Source organism: Colletes gigas, unplaced genomic scaffold (assembly GCF_013123115.1).
Source record: "Colletes gigas isolate AHSC1104 unplaced genomic scaffold, ASM1312311v1 Colletes_gigas_Sc00047, whole genome shotgun sequence".
Taxonomy (NCBI): domain Eukaryota; kingdom Metazoa; phylum Arthropoda; class Insecta; order Hymenoptera; family Colletidae; genus Colletes; species Colletes gigas.
In genome coordinates, this window is record NW_025106676.1 from 1,237,006 (window position 1) to 1,246,883 (window position 9,878).

Below are 9,878 nucleotides of genomic sequence, written 5' to 3' on the forward strand. Positions count from 1 at the left end.
CGATCTGCTCCTCCGCGGAAATCTTCTCGTCGTCCTCGATGTTCATCCCTTCTCCGGAATATTCCTCGATCCTCCCTCTGGATTGTCCTGGTCCAATCGGGGTTCGTGCCTGCTCCCTCCATCCGGATCGTCATAGATCGATGATCCACCCCCAAGCCGCGTGGAGGTGGAGGTTACGCGGCCATGTTGGAGCGGGCGCGCGTGAGAGAGAGCGTGGGAGTCGAGAGAGAAAACGAGGCTAGCGGCCTAAGCAACCCTTAAGAAAATTTATGACCCTTGTGAAAGTAAACGAAACTCGAAGCGAAGTGTCGCGAGGCCCTGCTGTGTGTCAAGACCATTGAAAACTCTTAACGGAAATAGCTAATTCGGCACGGTCCGAAATAACTAAACAATAAACTAAAGGAATGATGGAAACTTGAATTCGACACAGCCTTTAGAAAAGAAACTAAGTATCTAAGAAATGCCTTCCTTTCTCTCTACCTTCCCCCAGCTTGATCGCCCACGTTGAAAAGCGTACGATTTCGTTGTTTATTACAATACGCTAGTTGGTTTGAATGTCGCTCCTAATTTGCCTATCGATTATACATATTTCTGGGGCTACGTTCGCGTGGTCACGCAACAATACATTACATAAACATCTAGAAAGTAGGTAAGCGGGCCCCTTAGAGTCAGGAAGACGCCGCCCGAACAAAGTTTATGACTTTATGACTCCCGGCCTTTCTCGACCTGAGTTTTACCCTTGCAGGACACCGATAATTTTGGAAGTGAGGACAGAATTAAAAATGATTTTATAAGACGAGCCCCTGCCCGTTCGCCGAAATTTGGCACGCAGATGTGAAAGAAAAAGTTAAGCTATTTACTATCCTTGCCTGGCCCAACTGTAGTATGGAAAGTTTGAATACAATCCCAGGCCCTCGTAACTCTCTGCGTTTAGGTGTCGCTTAAAACCTTCCAGCTGTGCTGTTCGCTACGAACTCGCATGCTTACAATAAATCTCCCCGTTACAATGGAATTCGAATTTCGCTCTCACATCAAACCTTGATATCCCTATGTCTTAGAGCTAACTTCACATAATACACAGATTCATACCAGCGGAGGTCGCAACAGTATGGTGAGTCCCAATAGCTTGGTGTTTGTTCATGAGTGATAAATGGTGATGGAAACGAAACGTTGTCAATTGAAATTTGAATTTTCAGTGTTCAAGAACGATATATTAGAAGTTTTAATCTAATCGTTTGAACGTAGATAATCATTTTTATGTTGGACACGATAAACGATTATTATCGATATTTTTTTCGTTTCATCTGCTCATTCGAATATATTTATAACCTTTCCAAACGTGGCCTGCCATACATTCGATTCGCATCGATGATTCAAAAAGATATACCACTTTCGTCAGACATGATTGACCAAACGGAAGATGATGATATGTTATACGCGGGGTGACATGGAAGAAGTGATAGATACGAATGAGTCCGAGAACTTTGAAGATGAAGTCTCAAGCGACGAAGAGCCTCTGGAAGATGCAATCTGTGTATTCACCGGCCACAAACCAGGTTAAAAAAAATCTCTATGTTGCACTATCACTAAGATTGTAAATGATTTTACTTTTACTTAAAACTGTAGGTTCCATCTTTTGCGGATCACTGACTAGAAGTAAAAAATTGGCTGTTACTGGAGGTGTAGGAAATGTAGCTTATGTTTGGGATACATCATCTGGAGAAATTATTTTTAAAGCTAGGAAACTATCAGATAGTATAGTCTTCTGTGAATTTAGTCCAAATGAAATGTACTTAGCTATTGGCGATATGAGTGGTATTGTTTATGTTTGTACAGTACCTGACAATGAAACAATCCTCAGCTATAATATAGGTGATCTGACGGTTGGTTTTTTCTAATTTTGTAATTGCATTTTGCATTGTTTTGATTGACAGTAAACTGAAAAATTATTTGTTATTACAGTGGTTAAAGTGGCATCCTACTTCAAGCAATTTATTTGTAGGAAATACTGATGGAGAATTATATAGGTTCAAAGTACCTACTGAATATCACAATTTTACCAATGGTTACAAATATGGAATTGAAGTTGGAGGCAATATTCCAGATGGTATTTGTTTTTTAAATTATTCTTATGCTAGATACTCCTTTCGAAATGTTTTTATTGCAATTTGTAGCCAATCAAAAAACTGATCTACTCTTGTTCAAAACATTCTTTTGAGACATTACCCATTTAAAAATATGTCAATGTATGCGTTATTTTGACTCAAAATTATGCTTTTTTTTTACAAAAATTCGTGTTTTAATCGAATGCAAATTTTCAGGTAAAACGTGTTGCATTAGGTTATGCAGACGGAATGATTAAAGTAATAGATTTGCAAACGCTGTCCGAAATATCAAGTTCTTCTTCACTAGGCCATTCTTCTACCATAACTGATATCGATTGTCACCCAAATAATAATCTAATCATTTCGTCGGACGTAGATGGGAAGACTATACTTAGCATGGCAAACACTGGCACGGGTAATGTAAATTTGTATCTTGTATTTACTATAAGAATTGAAATAATATATTAACCTTTTTAGATTATTTCTGTTCTGCAAAACCTGTATAATTTCGAGCAAAGTAATATTACGAATGTCAATAATGATGGTGAAAATGTTGATAATGATGACAGGAATAACAACTGGGTAGAAGCGGTTGCCTTCTGTAAAAAATCCGCGTTCCAAGTTGCCGCAACTGGTACAGTTAATGGAGAAATCTTATCTGGGATATCCCAAAACAGGTAATACTACTTTTCTTAATCGATTGTAACCTTATTCAGCATACTGATTTCTTCTGAAATTACTTAGGTACTTAGGTGTAAAATAGATCAAGCACACGGTACATCCAAATTGGTGTGGAAAGGAAAACACACACATCCTGTTTTCAGCAGGACTGGATGGTATTCTCAGGTGTTTCGATGCAAGAAGTGGTCAATGTTTGCGATCATTCACAGGACACACAGCAGACATTATGATTTATTTATATCCGAGTAAGTTGAAGTAACGAATTATTTTATTTTTATGATAGAATTGAACGAAATGCGATGGAATATTAAATGTTTTTCAGAGATGAAAAAAGTATATTGACGACTTCCGATGATGGTACAGCAAGAATCTTTGATATTTCATCTCTACCTTAATGTAGTTTATTACTTGAGAAAATTATAAAGTCTTTGTTATTATCTAAAATATATGTACATTTTATGAAAGTTGTTCATACATATATATATATATAGGAATCGAGAAAATTACTGGCCAAACCATTCTACTAACCTTGCCATCGCCGTATCGTTATATTCCTATGTTAACGATTCCTTTTCTGTGGGTATGAGGATTTCCGATCCCACATATATTTCATCTTTTATTTTCAATTGAAGTTGAAGTTCATTATTTTTTAGCTGGTGACCTGCAATATTTTATTCTTGCACCATTCTGCATCAAGAGTGTATCTTTTATTTTCCACAGAAAATGAGTCGGACCATGTTCTGTCACCTTTCTCAAAACTGAATAATGAACTAAATTCAATTGCAATTTTTGATCTCACTAGACCGATTCCTCCTGCTTTTTCTGGTGCAGGATGATATACTCTTCCTGACTGAACACTCATGTACATCTTTCTGGTTGAGAAACGGCACCTATAATTAATTTATTATTAAAAATCAACCCGATTGCAAAATTGTTTAGAAGCTTATTGAAACCGGATATACCATTAGCATTTCTTCTGCATGGGCATAACCAAACCAATCCTCCTCTTTGCCTGTTTCGCTATTCTCCTTCCTAATTACTTTCGTGAACACTATCGGCAAATCATCGCATCTGACAAAATTTCTCTCCAGACCGCAAAGAGAAACATACGGAAAGTCGTGGATATATCGTCCTGTGACATTTTTCTTCAAGTGCTTGAAAAAGAATGCCAAAAATTTGTTATCTAAAACCAGATATCTAGTATAACGTACAAATCATAACATGTAACAAATTTCTTCAATGTCGATGCAAACCTTTGAAGCACGACGTAAGTTTTTCATGCGAGCATCATCCAGAAATAACTACAGCACACGAAGCAGAAAAATTATAATACAACGTATTTTGATGCTACTTCTGTATGTTTGCAATCTGTGTCTAATAAAGATTAAATTATACCATGCCTTGATGATCGATGTAATAAAAGTATTCTCGAATTCGAGGTTCTGGCGACTGTCCCTGCACATACTTCGCGCAATGCCTTTTAAGTATTCGGAAAATAAATCGATCTTTTAGCTACGATCGCGAGTACACGCGAACGTAAAAAACATTTTACAACTCCGAATAGATTCAATCGATGTAATTAAAATATTACGAGTGACCTCTGTTAAAAGAGCAAATTTCAAATTGTATTCGGAACAATTATTTTGTACGACAAATAGTTCATGACTATTCGGTACGATTAAATTTTAATTACCATCGGAATTGTCGAACTTTTTTGTTTTGAAATATTGAGTATTAGACTATTTGTTTATGTTAACGTGAATTTTGTTCATAGTTAGTATTTGTATGTATAGATATTGATCATTTCCTAAAAATCATCGATTTCACACACCACAACCTTCAGTGCGTGTGCGTGAGTCAGCGTGACTAGAATCAGCTGATGGCAAGATGTGATATTTAAATACATCATCGGTATCTTCATTATTTACATAGAGCAAATATATGAATAATAACTCATATATTCAATATTCGAATAATGATAACTGAATATTCAAATGTTTAAATAATGACATTCGAACTACTCAAATATTTGAAAAAGCCCCAGCTGTATTTGTAGTTCGTTCAATATCATACCTCACTTTTAACTGACTTGTCGTACGGTCGAAGTGATCGAATAGTAATATTTGAATACTCCACATGTTTAAATAACGATACTCGAATAATATACTCGAATACTCAAACATTAGAGTCGTTTCAGTTCTACTATAGCTTGTTCAAAACTCATAACCTCACTTTTAAACTGTTACCGTATGACGCAAACTCTTCTTATATCATAAGAATGCTTATATTGCGTAACAATGCGGCTTAGCCCAATGAGATAATTAACGACTTGCAATCTTCTCTTCCCAATAACGGTTTATCGCGCGTTTATATACTCAGACGGTCGCCCCGTCTCGTACATCAACATACTATCGACATTTGTTACGGTCGATTTCAATTGATCGAAGAGCTGGTGACATCTGGCGCGATCGATTGGAACGTAATCTCGATAGAAACAGAAACTTCGATATTTTCAACGTCACGTTGGTTCGCGCTACCCACGGACAGGCAGATTCAAGAAATGAGATACGACGAAGAGGGTGGAACGAACGGTTTCTGAAAACAGACAGAAATTTCAAGGAAAAGGATTGCATTCAGGACCAGACCGCGGCGAGATGCTGCCGCCCCGTTGAACGATCGTCACCGCTCGGAGATACTAACACGAAGTAAAAATGTTGACCCGCAAGCTCGAGCAAAAAAAAATTGTGCATCTGCAAACTGAAATCTCGTATTGTTGTCGTGCCAAATAAGTCGTGCACAACGCGGTCCTGTGTTCCCGGAATATGGCTTCGTCCACGAAGAGGTCATGGAAACTCCGTAAGTGTTTGTCCTGTTCGCGTGAAACGTGCACTTTGTTCAATTCGTCGGTGCACGATGTACGCGTCCAACGAATTACCGTTCTGGCGCTCTCTTTCTCCGTTACGGGTAAACAATTTATGTTTACACATCAGTCGGACGGGATTCACCGACGAATGTTCGATGCGTTTCCTATTATGGTCATAACCTTCGACGAATGGGAAATGCACTGTCGCCGCGAATGTCATTGAAAGCTGACATCTTTGTTCAGGTCATTCTGTGCATAAGAATATTTTTTTCTGTACAGAGGATTTTGTTGCCCATACGTCCAACGTCAATTGCTTGGCATTAGGTCACAAGTCTGGACGCGTTTTGGTCACTGGTGCGGCACGACAAGAAAGTGAATCTATGGGCAGTGGGAAGCAGAATGGTATCATGGTATTTTTGTTTATTCCGTAAAATCATTTGTTTAAACATTGAATCATAATTGATGTAGATGTAGGATTTGTATCTCATAAATGGGAAAAATTAAATATTAATTTATCCTAATTTGTTCATAATCATAACCATGAACACTTTGTGTATAGTCAGTAGTACATATTGTAGTGACTATAGTGACTGGACATTCCAAAGTAGGAGTATTGCTTTATAGTTCTCTTGAAACCAATTTAATAAGATTGCTATATTTATATTGTAAATTATACATCTGTGATCATATTCCATTTGTTACTGGTCCAATTAGTTATATTATTTTTAGAGTTTGAGCGGTCACACTACACCATAGAATGTGAAAATTGGGACAAACAGAAGATCTAGTATGCGCTGGTTCGCAGACGGGTGCATTGAAAATTTGGGATTTGGAGCATGCCAAATTGGCACGCACGTAACAGGACACAAAGCAGGCATACGTTGCATGGATTTTTCATCCTTACGGGGAGCTGTTGGCATCTGGTAGCTTAGACACTGCGATCAAACTGTGGGATATTAGGAGGAAAGGTTGTATCTTCACTTACAAGGGGCACAATAGGATGGTGAATAGTTTTAAAATTTAGTCGATGGGCCAGATGGATAGCCAGCGCGGGAGAAGAAGGAATGGTCAAGGTATCAATTAGTGTAATACGCGTAATTTTAGTAATACGCGTTAGCGATAATGGTTTACAAATATTTTATTTTTTAATTAGTTGTGGGATTAAGAGCTGGTAGACAACTTAGAGAATTCTAGGAACACAGAGGACCGGCAACACAACCAGTATGAATTTCAATCCGCATGATTCTTATCAGCAAGTGGCAGCGCGGTAGAAACGGTTCACTTTTGGGACTTGAATCGTTTCAACTTTGTATCATCTACAGACCAGACTCATTCGTCTGCAATTCGGTACGTATTAATAGGTAGGCTCGATTAAACTGGTTCAGGATTCTGGGTCACTTCGTCCTCGACGAATGTCTAGAAAATGTTTTATTTCTGGTTAGGTTGCCTCTATTTAGTCAAGGCGGGGAATGTCTTTTTGCTGGTTGCCACGATGTGTTAAAAGTCAGCTACGGCTGGGAACCAGGGTCGAACGTTAGATCAGTACCAACGCTGGGATGAAGGTACAGGATATAGACTGTTGCTGCTCAGAACGCAGCTGTAAGACAATATTTACTGATAACAATTAGACACGACGTGTAGAAACAACATTCACATGCGTTCACGTGTCCCAAATATCACAATCTCTCGTGTACACCAAATATTACAACTTTGCCTAAAGTATCAGTACTACAACAACAACTCGAAGCCACAAACAAAGACCCAACCCGTATTTTTTGGTACCACCCAGAATTCGGGTATGTATAAACAACCTCATTTCTATAACCGTTTCACTTAACCGTTTCAGACTGTGCAAGTTTCCACACTGCCAACTGTTGTCCTATATGTAGTGCGATTACAACAAAAAATCGCTCCATTGGTGGGGTGTCGACATCCGGTTCTCCGTTCAGCCGTCACACGCGAAATGCGTTAAGAAAATGTTTTCCATGGATAGCCACCCGAGTAAAGAAAAAACATACGTAAGTTGAAATAGTTGTTTCGTGTTCAAATAATTGAGTGGCATGTGGTTGTAGAATAAATATTTACTACTTATTCTACTTATAGACTAGACGTACGGACAATAGAAGAGGCAGACAAGTCTGGAACTGACCCAGAAGACGAAGCAACGTACGCAGATATACCCAATGTCACCGAATATCACGACGTCTTTCAACCAAATAGGTCATGTAAGTATATCCGTATCTTACTGCTGGTTCTTTCTTGCAATATTCGGTTGTATATTCTAACTTACTTAAACTTTATTTTACTCTAACTCTCGACTATCCTACCGTCGCAAGCCTGAAAATAAAAATGCATCTGAAAGATGGATGTTGCGCCGTACAGTTTGTGAATGAGCATGCTATGCACGGTATGTTTCAGTGTCTCGCACTCCACCTCCAGAACCTGAGGCTTTCCAGGAGCCTCAAGATGTAGGTGAGTTCCATGCAAACAAACTTCCCATCTTTTTCCTCCTTTTTACGAACGTTGCATGAATGTCGACTTACAAACTTCCGCACAGAACTGGCCACTTTTGACATTACGTTATTTGAAATACTATATAAGGTAGTATCTTGTTCGCAGTTATTTCATCGTATAAACGATACTTGTCAATATATATAATAATTATGTAAAACATTTATTGTTTCAAATAGTTACCTTTCATTTCCGTTTAAATAAAAATTGTCCATGTTTGCTTCTGCATGTAATTTACGCAGTGTTCGTTCATACATTATTCCGCTCGCGTTCGTTTTCCAGATCCTACGCAACCACAGATATTACAAACTCTTTCTACCTCAATGTCAAATCTAAGTACGGTGGAGCCAGAGGAAGTTCCACCTATATCATCACCGTCATCTCCACCTCCACCAGCGCCGACGTTATCATTAACAAAGCCAGTATCAGTGCGCGTTCAGCCAATCAAGTCATCGCCGCCCGTTCAAAGAAACACAGTCACATCGACGAGTCAGACCAAAAATCTTCAAACGAACAATGGCCTTGGCAGAGCGTCGAAGAACCTCGCCTCTATACCACCCCTTAGACAGAGTATTACTCCTCTTCCTGGGAAAAAGATAAGTATTACCAGTGACGTAGGAACACTTCCACACCCTTAGGCCCGCAGAGGTCGAATTCCACGTTGACACCGCGTGTGGCACCAATGGCTGCCGTTCTTCCAGTGATGGACGATGGAAAACTAAAGAATAGAGCACCTAGCCCGGATTCTCCCAAGCATTACTTAAAGAGACAGAGTAGTTGTAGAGACGGAGAACAGGGTTACGAAAGCGATTATCCGGTACAGTAAGTATGCAGGATGTTTCATACAAGTACAGTGAGTTCTCGAGTTGATGAACCGATGGAATAAATATTAAATGTTTCTGTTTGAATCAAACTCAAGTCGAGAACTTGGTGTATCGCAAGATTACATAAGCTTTCTATCGTGGATATCATTGAATTTCAACGTTGTTGCAGAATTAATAGTATAACAGCCCCTCCGATCCGGCGTTAAATAGGCCGAATTCTGCGCAATCTAGGTCGACCTCGCTGAATAGGAACTTTGCTACCTCAACGTCGCTGTCCGCGCGCAACGCTTCCACCACCACAACGACGTTCGCGACGAAGAAATCGAATAAAGCTCAAGTGCCCCCGAATCCTAAGATAGACGTTCGAGCCCCCCAGTTGAGGCCGAACGTTGACAACACGGAGAAAGAGGAATTTGTTCCCATCAGTGCTGATAAACCTTATGGCCTGGACGTCGAAACTTTCCTACCCGTGAGCATCGCGAATCATTGTACTACGTATAAGTTTCCTGTCCAAAATCAACTGAAATCAATATTTTTCCCGACAGAATCATTTCGCGAGATCGACCGCGTTCGGCTATCCACAAATGGGAGTTTTCAACGAAATGTCAGAGGCCGAAGTGCTTAATAGCATGATGCGTGGTCACGAATCGATGATGGCTGTACTCACGAACCGTCATCGTTCCTTGCAAATCATTTACTCTCGGTTGCACCACAAGGATCTTAAGGTACACACATTGTTTCGCCATATCGGAGTTTGGCAAATGTGATCGGACGGACTAGTGATTATGATTATAATTGCTGATTATGATTAACGAGCATGACGTCAGATAGAACGGTGAGGAATTACCCCCCAGACGGTGAATCGCCTTAACGAACGACGGCAAGATTTGGGGT

The 9,878-nt window shown here is 39.4% G+C and overlaps 3 pseudogenes; 2 read left to right on the top strand and 1 right to left on the bottom strand.

The window, feature by feature from the left end:
- The first annotated feature begins 1,264 nt into the window (after nt 1-1,264).
- On the top strand, nt 1,265-3,181 carry LOC122403222 (annotated as a pseudogene).
- Nucleotides 3,182-3,435: 254 nt separating this feature from the next.
- Nucleotides 3,436-4,924, bottom strand: LOC122403223 (annotated as a pseudogene).
- A 684-nt stretch (nt 4,925-5,608) lies between these two features.
- Nucleotides 5,609-9,709, top strand: LOC122403224 (annotated as a pseudogene).
- The last annotated feature ends 169 nt before the right edge of the window (nt 9,710-9,878 follow it).